The sequence below is a fragment of the Camellia sinensis genome, chromosome 7 (assembly GCF_055761805.1).
Source record: "Camellia sinensis isolate YWXY chromosome 7, ASM5576180v1, whole genome shotgun sequence".
NCBI lineage: Eukaryota > Viridiplantae > Streptophyta > Magnoliopsida > Ericales > Theaceae > Camellia > Camellia sinensis.
Window position 1 is genome coordinate 98,777,686 of NC_138967.1, and position 13,271 is coordinate 98,790,956.

Genomic DNA, 13,271 nt, shown 5'->3' on the forward strand with positions numbered 1-13,271 from the left:
GATGCAAAATGAAATAATACATACCGGAGGCAAGTCGGGGATGCCGGCTAACTCATGACCAGCCAGGAGAGGAGCAAAGGGGATCTGGTAGGTCACCCCATTCTGCCCTCTGTATGTCAGTAAAGTGGGCAGAGCAGGCCAACCGATCCCCCGTCCTCCCTGAGCTCCGCCCCCGCCGCGGACTCGAGCCCTCCTCGAAGCTCCTGCTCCAGCTCCCGCTCCTGCCCTAGTTGCTGGCGCCACGGGCCTGGCTCCCTCAGCTCGACGACCACCACTCAGAGATCGCATAATGTACGTCCGCACGTACTCTCTATAGTCGCCGACGCCTCTGAAGCGGGTCGCCTCCCAGCCGATAGTATAATCGGCCATCTGCTCGATAGTGAGTCTCTCGGTCTCCCTCATGTCCTCAGGAGGATGAACCGGGACTATCTGCTCAGGTAACCCTAGGGTCTGGCGTAGGAAACGCTCACCCAGGTACCAAGCCCGACAGACCGGGCCCTCCAGTAAGATCCGGAAACGCGAGGTCTCCTCAGCACCAGCAAATCGGTCCCGAATCGTCGCCAGCAACGGAGCCTAAGGCTGCCAAGTGATCTGAAAGTGACATACAGTTTGTTATCTATCGTTATTGAAATATGCAGTGAAAAGCAAAGCTTAGATAAATTCTGAAATAAAACATACCTCGGCAGGGGTGATAGTGTCGAAGTAGCGGCGAAAGAAGCTAAATGTCTCTCGTGGCCTCCACACGCATCTCCCGTCGAAGCATCGCAAGAACGGGACGACGAGAGGGGTCTCCGTGTCCGGCACAGGTGCAAGCCTGGGAAAGTAGGCATAGACCCATAACTGCAGAGAAAACATCAATATGATTATCAGATAAGAGAGGAATGCAAAATAAAACAGGAATAACAGGGCCACATGTTGTGCCATGTGTTGTGCAGTGTATTGTGTACAGTGTACAGTGTGAGCAGTGTACAGTCAATGTAAAGCAGAGTGTTTGTGTGTGCCGAGTGTGCAGTATACAGTTAGTGAAAAGCAGACTATAGTGTGTGCAACACAGAATACAGTACAGAGTACAGAAGATAGAAAAGCAGAAATGAAAAGCGGGAAAGAAACGTACCTCCCAAGCACGCCAGTAGCCCTCGAGCAACTGTCCGCTGCCACGGGAAGCCGAGCTCATGTACCCGTAGAGTGTGGCCAGAGCGGCGCCACCCCAATCATAGTGCAAGATCTGCCTGACGTCCACCAGTGCACTAAGCAGGCAGAGGGGCATGGTGTTCGCCCGATCGCCGAAAATGGTCGTCCCCAACAAGAACATGAGAAAGTCGCGCGCATATCTCTCCACGGCCTCCGGAGTCATCAGAGCCTCCTCCACCAATGCGGGCTGGACCCTGAACTGCACCTCGAACCAGAAATAACAAACAAAGCCTGGACGGGCGAGAGGTGGCACCTCGCCAAGCAGATGGATCTGAGCGGCAGTCCACTCGTCCATATCAGTGTCGAAGGGGATCGGACCACCCCCTACCTCGATGCCTGTGAGCATCGAGAAATCATAGGGAGTCATCGTCATGTCTCCCGTCGCAGATAGATGGAACGAGTCGGTGGTGTCCCACCACCTCTCCGCTAGAGCAGCGAGGAGAGGCCTGCTCGCAGTGAGTCTGGATAATCCCCTGCAGAAAACGCCGAAGCCCGCCTGGTCCACAATGTGGCGAACCGCGCCGGGAAGCTCAACATACCAGTCCCGAGCGGCAATGTTCCCATACCCGCGGACGGTATGGGAATCTCCCAGTTTTCAAACAAATAATTGCGAGGCAATACTGAATATACTAGTTTTGAAGGGCATTCAAAATTCAGTACCAATATAGCATGCGTGCAAGTTTTTCAGATTCAAACAAATCCCGGGTGCTGGTGTGCTTATAGTGAACTACAACGTGTGATGTGTTAGCATGTTTGCGTGGTTCAGTACAAATATAGCATGCGTGCAAGTTTTTTAGATTCAAACAGATATCGGGTATCGGTGTGATTGCAATAAACTACAGTGTGTGCGGTGTATACTGTGTTGGTGCGTTTGAGTGATTCAGGGCCAACGCAGTGTGTATGCACATGTCAGCCTCAAACAGATATCAGTTGCCAGTATGGTTGCGATCAACTACAGTGCACAGTGTGTTAGTGTATCTGAGTCAAGCAGTTAAAGAATGTAATCAGCTATGACAGTTTTTATATTCTACATTGCGGAAAGTAAAACAGAGAAAGGAATGTTACCTCGGAAGCGCCGAAGGATAAGTGAGATGTAGGCTCACGCAGGAGGAGCTCTGGTGGCATCGCTCTGTCGAAACTCCGAAACTGGCGAAGTCCGTCAGGAGGTAGCACATGAATCGCCGACCGGTAGGTCGCCGGGTCGAACGGACGGACGCTCAACGGGAGGAGCTCTACCCCGGGATGCATCTCGTGATCCGGGGGAGTCCCGCCCTGTGGAATATCGTCGGCCATGTCAAAAATGGTGAGAAAATAGCCAGAAAAGGGAAAACCGGGCAAAAATATGAAAAGTCAACCAAAAAGTCAACCCGAGAGGGTGAAAAGTGGCCCGAGAAGCCGGGAAGTGAAAAAGGCACTCAAGTCGAGAGAAACTCGAGGGGAATAAGCCCCAAAAGGTGGAAGTGGCAAAGGGAGCATTGAAATGAAGAAATGTTCGGATGAAAATGTTCGAAACGCGAAGATATACGCAAATCGAACGACGAAACGGGGGCTAGAACGCACGAAAATGGGAGAATCAAAGGAGGAGAATGCTCTAGAGAGAGAGGGAAGGGATTTTTGGCTAAGGAGGATGTGTAAAATAGGGTTTGGAACCCTATTTTAAAAGACTCGAGGTGAAAAGTCGAATCTACCCCATTCAGGCATATTTGGCCGGTCGGCTACATTTTTGGCCGGTCGGCCAAATATTTGGCCGGTGGAAGGTATTGATGGCCGATGGACAGCCGGTGGCCTCCTCTTCTGGCCGGTGAGCCTCCTGCATCCTTATTTGGGTCAGATCTGTAGTTTTGGGTTTTCATAGCTCAAAGAAGTACAAGAAAGTGCATCTCCGACACTCAACCGGCCTCCGTTGTGACCTCGGGTCGTGTCTTCTGTGCGTGGCACTCGAATTCGTGCGAGGTGTATCCTTTTCATATCCTTTTGGCTTTTACAAAACTCAAAAGTTGCCCTATGCGTATCGCATATCAATCGCACTGTCTTGCGCGCTCGCGTTGTCTGAAACGCATCGCGTGGTTTTGCGCATCTCATTGCATTTTGCATGCATTCAATCAATTCATTACTTGCGTAGACCGCATGTTTTGCTTGCGTAGACCGCATGTTTATTCAATTTCATTACTTGCGTAGACTGCATGTTTTGCTTGCGTAGACCGTATGTTTGTTCAATTTCATTGCTTGCGTAGACCGCATATTTTGCTTGCGTAGACCGCATGTTTGTTCAATTTCATTACTTGCGTAGACCGCATGTTTTGCTTGTGTAGACCGCATGTTTGTTCAATTTCATTACTTGCGTAGACCGCATGATTTGCTTGCGTAGACCGCATGTTTGCATCCAAATTCATTATTTGCGTAGACCGCATGTTTTGCTTGCGTAGAACGCATGTTTATTTAATTCCATTACTTGCGTAGACCGCATGTTTATAATTAATCACGTTACTCGCGTAGATCGCATGTTTTGCTTGCGTAGACCGCATGTTTTGCTTGCGTAGACCGCATGTTTTGCTTGCGTAGACCGCATGGTTGTGATTAATTCCATTACTTGCGTAGACCGCACGTTCTGCTTGCATAGACCGCATGCTTATGTTCAATTTCATTACTTGCGTAGACCGCATGCTTATGATTAGCTTCGTTGCCTGCGTAGACCGCATGCTCCACTTACATGACTATGCCTTCACAGCATTGTTATGCTTCCCACTTGCTTTGCGTTGTCACGCATTTTCAAGCACATTAATATGCATGTTGTTAATCACATTGTACCTGTTAAGTTTGTTTTCTTTGCAGGCACGATATTGTATGTACGGTTCATTTGAGGTTGGTGCAACCAGACGAGCCGCACAGGTATGGTATACTCCGAGTGAGACATATCGAGAATATACACGGTCTAGGAGACCTTAAATCCTTGGAAGGTGCAAGACCTTTGGTGCATTAATGTGCACAGTTCGTTTGCATTGTCGTGCATCTCAAAAGCCGCGCATTGTCGCGCACTTCAAAATCATGCATCATCATGCATTTGCATCTCAAAAACGGAAAAAAAAAAATGAAAAAAAACATGCATTGTCATGCACCATCGTAAATAGTTGCATTGTCATGCACCATCGTAAATAGTTGCATTATCCATTGCATCATTGTAATATTTACAGATATTGCATTGTAGCTCGCATGCATTCACTGCATCACCTTCCATCTATGGCTTGCGTCTTTCCATGATTGAGCTTGGTCTGGTATGTGTCCATACTTTTCACGTCGAAACATAGTTCAGTAGACCGTTCTATGTTAGACACGGCTTGTATGTGTACATGTCTTTCCTAGGCAAGATTGGGCTTGGCCCGCAGGCCATATCCATCATATTGCATTTCCATTCCATTGCATATTTGTAGATATTGCATTGTAGCTTGCATGCATTCATTGCATCACCTCCGCCTATGGCTTGCGCCTTTCCATGTTGAGCTTGGTCTGGTATGTGCCCATACTTTTCACGTCGAAACATAATTCAGTAGACCGTTCTATGTTAGACACGGCTTGTATGTGTACATGCCTTTCCTAGGCAAGATTTGGTTTGGCCCGCGTGCCATATCCATTGCCATTTCCCCAGCATTTTCATTATATATTACATTGTAGTGTAATTTTTGCATCCGACATTAGGATCGTAGTCCTTTCCCCAGCAGGTCGTTTCCCTACTTATGTCATCCCCACCCAAATACTTGTGCTTGCGTCCGTCTACATTACTTATAGTTCAGTTGACCGTTCTATGGTAGACGGACTTGTTACCTCCATCAATCTATTTGACATAGGTGTGGTTTTGAACCGCTCATGATTGGATCATGATTCAATTGCTTTGCATATAGTTTGCATTGTTTTAATTGCATTGCATTTTCATTTGCATTGTTTATACATAGTTTTGTATATATAGCATATCATCTCGCATCCATTTTTGCGTTGTCATGCATGTTGCTAACGATATTGTACCTGTTAAGTTTGTTTTCTTTGCAGGTACGATATTGTATGTACGGTTCATTTGAGGTTGGTACAACCAGACCGCACAGGTATTGTATCCTCCGAGTAAGACGTATCGAGAATTACATAATTCTCTTACATCCTTTCTGCATTATAGTGTAGTTTGGTGTATGCTAGCTTAAAATTGTCGCATGTATGCTTCATTATAGCTTTCTTTGCATGATCATAAGTTATGTCCGGCTCTGTGCATTGTCTTGCATTTTGCCCCTGCCTTCGGGCGCATACCTTGTTTGTCTTGCATGTTTGTCTAAGTCTTCGGCCTTGTCAAAAATGGGTCGTCTCTGGGCTTTAACATTCACTCCCGTCATTGTTATGACTTTGAGTTCTGTCAAAGAGGGACAACTGTAGACACCCCATTTTTTACCGTCCTCAAGACTTGGACGTCACCAGTTGAACACTCGGTGATTATCCATGTTTGTGTTCGTCTTGAGTTCCCGGAAGCCTTGGCAGCGCGCCTCGTCGCAGGACCTCTTGACTCGACTGTTTTGTGCTTGGTTTGACACCAAACACTTGTGTTTTGCCTTTGAGAGGCAGGGTAGGGCTTGTAGACCATCCCCACCGATCACCGGCCGTGGCTTGAGGCCATCGGCTGTGTTTTGTGGCCACCGGCCAAATATTTGGCCGGCCGGCACTATAGATGGCCAGTCGGCTATCTTTTTTTGGTCAATTGCATCTTTGGCCGGCCGACTACTGTGCATCTGCTTTTGCAGATATTTTGACACAGTTGTCTTGCATTTGGCTCCCCTCCATACACGTGTATGGAGGGATCTCTCTCTTTAGAAGCTTGTCTTGTAAGCTTTACAAGACAAAAAGCTCTATAAGAGGAGCCCTCCTCTCTTGGCTTTAGGGTTAGACATTTTAGACAGCCATTTTAGGGTTTGAGTTCTAGGGTTAGGATTGATATATATTCTATCTCTATACCTCTCTCTCTTTTTGCCTTTGTGTGTGTATAAGTGTGTTTGTGTCTTATTATTGCACACAAACACATAGTGTTACACCTTTTCTTGGTTCTTGAAGGGCCAGAGGTTTGTTCTTGAAGCTTGGGGGCTGTTTTGAGCTCAAAGAAGCTGCTGGAGCTTCATTTGTGAAGAGGGTCTTCAAAGGTAACAATCTTACTCCTTTTTATCCCATTCTTGCATACTATTTTTGCCTATCTTAGAACTGTTTTTGAGCTTAGTGTATAATATAAAAAAGTTCTGTTTTTGGGCCTCTAAATAGTTTGTTTAGAGTGTTTTGTGGTTTGGAGGTGTTTGACCCCTCTTAAGCCTTGAGGGGCTCCATTTTTGTGCCATTTTGAGTGAGCTCCGGGACTTTGGTGTTTGGGCCTCCTTGCCACTGAAATCTTGAGGGATTTCAGTGGTAAGGATGGTGCCTTGAAGTCCCAAGAAAGAGAGGGTCACCCCCTCTCCTTGTTGTCCTTGAAAAAGGCCATTTTTGCCTCCTTAATGAGCACCTAGCTAAGCCTCATGTTGACCATGCCTTGGCTGTTATTTATGCTTATTTTTCCATGAAATAGCATTGTTGTATGTTGGTTTTGGTACACCATGCATGCTTAGCATAGCTACCTTGTAATGCCATGTTTAGGCCTTAACATGCCTTCGGTTGTAAACCATTGTTCTAGCATGTTTTAGGCTTGGCTTTGTGAATCTTTTCTGTTTATTTCGCCATGTTTGAGGTCTATCCATAGTCATTTTGGCCGACCATGACATGTTTAGTATAGCCCCTTTGCATTTTGGCTTGTTGGCCTAGAGTGTGTGAGTGTGTAGCATGCATTACTTGCTTTATTTTAATGGTTTGGCACCATTTCTAGCATCATTTCAGTCCCCTTAGCATGCTTGTATGCTTTCCTTGGATGCCTTTTTGATGCCTTATGAGCTTGTGTGGTAGGCTCCTTGAAAGTGCATTTGTGTATGCTTTTGAATTCAAGCTATTTGGATGCCATCTAAGCGGTCTTTTGGGCTTTGTTTTATGTGCTAAAACTCTGTTTTTGGTCATTTAAGTCTTGCCATGTGTGGTCATATCAAGTGTAGTTCAACACTCCCTTAGCTTGCCTTGAATGCTTGGGCCATTTGTTGCGTGCTTAGCCTATCTTGTTTGCTTGGTTTGGCACCATGTTCTTGCATGATTTTTAGAGCTTAATGCATGCCCCATGTCCATGATTATTCCCTTTTAAGTGCGCTTAAAAGATGCCCTTTGATGCTTAAGTGTTTAGGCCTTAACATGTGCATGTGTGTATGTGTCTTTGGTCCCATCTTCTTAAGCTTTGGCCACTGTTTTGGACCTAACTTAGAGCCGTCCAATTAGTGTAAGTCCATCCCTTGTATGCCATTCACATGCTATTACATTATCTCATGTTTGCATGCTTTGGTTGCATGTGTTTCATGCTTGAAATTATTTGCATTTGGCATGCATTCCCTTGGTCAAATTACTAGCATATTGCATGATTAGATTACATCTCGCATGCTCTAAGTAGTTTGCATAGTAGTGGCATACTTGTTTGTCTTGTTGCTTAGGTTGTGTACCTAATGTGCATTGCATGTTTGCATGCTCCCTTTTATACCATGTTGCATGATAGTTAACATGCTTAGGTTGCATTGAACATGCATGCCTTATCCCTTGATTTAGTGATAGGGATTGGGCCCTTATGTGTTTGCGTGCATTACATTTGAAATCGAAGTGCACACTCGGTCCCTTGGGCCATCACGCATGGAAATGCACGATTGATGGTCCAAGAACCAAAGATCATGGCCCTTTGAGTCATAAACATGATAAGAGGTGTGATTGGTGCACACATTGCTTGAATTGCATTACCATGCTCTGCCTTGCCCTCTGTTGCTGTCAATTGCAGATTCTGCAGGAACTTTCTGCCGACCGGCAGTGTTCAGTGCCGACCGGCAACCCATTGGTAGCCGATAGCTTCACCAACAGCTGGTGATTACACACTACTGCCGGTGGCCATTCTACTCAGCCGGTGGTGTCTCCCAATGTCCAGGGAAGCAATTCCGAGACTTTGGCAGTCTTCAAAGAGGCAGAGCAGGGAAAACAGAGGCGGCCTATGCATGGCAGTGTACTTCCGAGCAGGACCGAGCATGCTTTGCATTGGGCTCTCTTCCCGAGGCGGTTTATCTGTTTTCCCTAGATTAGTTAATTTGCCTAGCTAATTAGATGGCCTGTAATATTTAATTAGCTTGTAGGTTAATTATCTGTAATATTTATTTGGTCCCTCCGGGTGAGGGCGAATCTGTAATAAGTGTGGGTGCGTGTGTGTGCATGTCTTCCAATCCCCACTTCTTTCTTCCCTTTTATTTACCTGCTTATGAAGGTAGATTAGGGCATGTTTAAAATTAGCATACCTTATGCTATGCATGCGTGCATCCATACATTTGTCTCACACGCACCGGGCTCGGTACGTCATGCTAACTGCATTTGTACTTCAATTCCAAATTGAATACGTGCATCAATTAATTTCATTTCACATGCCATGTTTAGGTTAGTCGAGCCTACTCTAATTGCATCATGTATGTGTTGCATTAGTCAATTTGATATGAACTAGGACCATGCATGCTGGCTAACTAGTTTATTATTTTGGCACGGAGTACGATGTAAGTATTTTCATGCTTTAGCGTACCGCATGCGTGTGAATACTATCATGACGACATGCTTACTATGTGGCTAGATGATTATGTGATAAAATGTTTGAATGCCTGTGGGTGAAGGTTGGATTGTCTGAGTTGGAAAAACTCGTTGAAATCCGTATTTTAGCCCACTTGCGAGTAGCAAATTCCAAAGTACTTTTCAAGACAAACGGATATGCAATGCTTATTTCCAAATTAGGCGATCTAGTCTATACTTGCTTGCTGTGCACATAACATAGTAATTTTAGGCTAAATAACTGGAATAAGAACACATAGCGTTTTCAAAAACGGATATCATGATTAGTAGAGGCCGATCTTCGGATCGGGCGAGAGGGGGTGCTCATAGCTGACCTTCCCCAATCGTACCCAAGTTCCCGAGCCAAGGCAACTTTGGTGATGACGGACACGTGGCCTTTGGCACCGAGTCAGGGTTTCCTAAATTCTCTCATTTTAAAATATTTAGGTGGCGACTCTGTATCTGGCAAAGCAGTCCATGTTTGGCACTTCTTTTCAAAAATCTGTTTCTCAAAACGATTTGCCGGATTTGGACTCTTTGGTTCAGATTAAGAACCGTGACACAAATCGAGTCCGAACTGTAGTGAGGGCCCCACGCGTTCGGGGACGTCTACAGTGATCAGGCACGAGACCAAGTTGAGAGATAATTGCCTAGACCTATCCGAGTCAGCCAAACCACTATGCCTCACGAAGAGGTTCCTGAAAAGCTGTTGTGTGTGGTCAAATTCTATGTTGACAGTAGCTGTTTTTGTTTACTATTTTCTGTTTTCTTTTGTGTCTGAATATTGGGCTAAGTCTCATCCTGTTTTGTTTGTATATCTGGTGACATATGACTATTGTTTATTTGACGTTACTTATATGTATATAAAGCTTTTAATTTTTTGTCTAATGTGTATCTACACAGCTCTATGGACATTGTATTTCGTATAGTTGCTTTTGCTAACCCCTTAATTATATGTTATTCTATACAGAGGCCTATGGTAATCCAAAGATTACTAGTCGATTATGACGCTAAACCTATAGGGGCGGGTTTGTGTCGTGACATGGTGGTATTTATGATAACAATGATAATGATGATATTAAGGTGGTGGTAGTAGTAATAGTGGTAATGGTAGCGATGATGGTTGTGATGGTGGTAATGGTGGTAGTGGCATGATGGTGGTGGTAGTGAGTTTATTATAATGTATATTAATTCTTATATTTGGTATTTATAAATTCAGTCAGAATTAAGTAGGTTTCATATGATTTAAATTTTTCTTAAATTTTAGATTACATTTTAAGAGACAGCTAAAATTTTGAGTAATATCAATTATGATTATTAAATAGACTTAGTTAATTATTATTTAATACATTTAGTTTTTAAGTATATTAAAATTAAGTGTATAATAGAAGACAGAGAAATATTCTTTTTGGACAAGGGTAAAACAGTCTTATGATAGATAAAGTTGAACAAATGCTAGATTGTAATTTGGTCCAAAAGCACAAGAGAGCTTTTTGCCCATATTTAAATTATAGGAGTGTAAAGTGTTTCGAGTTCAAACCATAAGGAAATAAAAGTGAATTTAAAATAATAATAAAAAAAGAAGCAAAATAGGAATTGAATTCTTTCATATTCTATTTATAGATTATAAATTTTCTAGGTCAAAACATACTACAACAAACATACAGGTATATCAATAAAGCGTGAAGGGAAATTCTACTTACACAACATATTTATCTCTTTACATTTTTTATTGGAGATATATATATATATATATATATTTAATTTTATCCATGTGTGAAATTATCTTTAAGGACAAAAAATAAAAATTGAGTAGATTTGATTATCTCTTTACATCCATTACATTGTTTTCTCATTTCTTCTTCTCTGTTATACATTTACTTTCAAAAAGTGAGAATCACAATGTTTTGATTATAAAAGAAATCAATGGATGAAGAATGGTAATGAATGACCAGCAAAAAAAAGTGAAATGGTGAGTTTTTTTCTTTATTTTTTATATTTTCATTTCATTTTTAAAAAGGAATATTTGGCTTTTGTTCAATATGTCAAAACTGAACAAAATTAAATAGCCCGGAATCATATTACCGAATAAAAAATACATAGCTAGTAATCCACTGCTGAATAAAAAGTACATGTCCAGTAATTCACTGCAAACATTTCCAGTTTCATTTTTTGACATTTTTGTTTTTAATTTTGTTTTTGCGTTTTTGTATTTTCTTTTTTTTTTTTATACTTTGAATGATTATGCTTCTATTTATTACAGTAAGACTAGTAGTGTATTGTTAATGGTTTGTTAGATTTATCTGTTTCCTAGTCATCTAGTACTTTCGAAAGTAACTAATTGGATTCATTTTTATCACTCATGTGCTAATGGATGGGAGAAAAGCACATACTACCCGTATTGATCAATTCCGTACACTTATCAGCTCTAATGTAATAACTATCGAAACTATCATTATAGATATATTGTGATAACATCTCAGTGTGTTTTTATAAATATTTGTACACTTTATGTTTTTATGGATACTTGATGTTTTAAGGAAAGTTAATATGTAAATGTGCGGAACAAATAGTTAGACAAATCTAATTTATTCCGCAACATGATACCAGAATAATAAAAATTGTTTGGCAATATATAACTGATCAGACCCATCATAAATTTAGAAGAAAAAAAAATAATATTTTAAGGAAAGTGAATCTGTAAATGTGTGACAATATATGGATGGGCACATATAGTTTGTTCGGTAACATAACACTAGAGTAATTCAAAAATAATAGGTGCAATGAGAAAAATCTGTAAGGATTTTAAAAGAGGTTTAATTTAAGGTTAATTTTGATATAATAAAGAGTAAAATGAGAATTTTAATTATTTCTTGACAATATAATAATAAAATATATGTAAAGAGATAAAATTATAGTGTAAATAGAATTTTTCAAACGCGAATCATATGAAACATAATGCGACAATATAAATTGAAAAGATGACCATTTGCTACGTAAATTACATAATTAACTGTTGTTCTAGTGCTTTGCATTATTGTTGTTGGTCCACCCATTTCAATACTTAAACGTTTTTTTTGGGTAATTTTACTTACACGTTTAATTGTCTTAATAGCTGTCACGAGACACATTTTTTTGTTTTATGTGCCCATGGTGCTGCTATGCACATTATTGAAGTTGTTATATATAGATATAAATGTTTGCAAGAGTTGCGTTGTACATGAAGCATAATAAGGCATATCTTAATAAGGGGTCGTTTGGGAAAGGCTTCCGGGCTAAATTAGTCATTAAATGTCAAAAGAGGCTAATTTAGCTAGTAAAGGACAAAAGAGCCACAGTTGGTTGGCAACAATAAACGGTCAGGGGAATTTACGAAACTACCCCTCATGAAGAGGGGCATGAGGCAGCACAAACAAAAAATAAAAAAATTTCTCAAAAAACACATTTTCCTAGAACAAACAAAGTTGAAAAAAAAAATTAAAAACATTTTTTTTGTTTTTTGTTAAAATATTTTATAAAAATAAATTCAAACTCTATTTTATAAAAATAGTTTTAAATATTTCAATTTTTTTGTTATGTATTTGGTTATGATTTGCGTGTAGAGTTGTGAAAGTACTGTGGAGTTTCAAGTTATGTGTTTAGTTATGAGTTTTTAAAATAATTTATTACTTAAGTTTTATTTTATGTGTTTGGTTATGATTTGAGTGTAGAGTTATTTTTAAATTTAAAATATTAACATTTTAAATTATTTAAATTTTTTCTATTTCAATTTTGTGAATATTTATTTTAATTTTTTACTTATTCAATTTTGTAGATTATTTACATTATTTAAATATTTAAAATAAAATATTACGATTTAACATGTTATGATTTGAGTGTAGAGTTGTGAAAATAGTATGGAATTTCGAGTTATGTGTTTGGCTATGAGTTAACTCAATAATTTATTAGTTGAGTTTCATTTTATATGTTTGGTTACGACTTGAGTGTAGAGTTGTTTTTAAATTTAAAATATTAACATTTTAAATTATTTAAATTTTTTGAATATTTAAATTATTTAAATTTTGTTGTTAAAATAATTTTTTTATTATTTTGATATGAGTTTGATACGGCTCATTGAATTTTTTTAAAAAAAAATAAAACATGAAAACATAAATTACCATTCGCCACGTAATTAAATAAGGCAATAAATATAAAAATAAATAAGGCAAAAAATAAATAATTAATGTATAAAACAATAAATAAAAATAAATATGGCAAAAAAATAAATAAATAAGGCAAAAATTAAATATTACGATTTAAATTTCAAATATTACGATTTTTTTTAAAAATATTATGATTTAAATTTTAAAATATTATGATTTAAA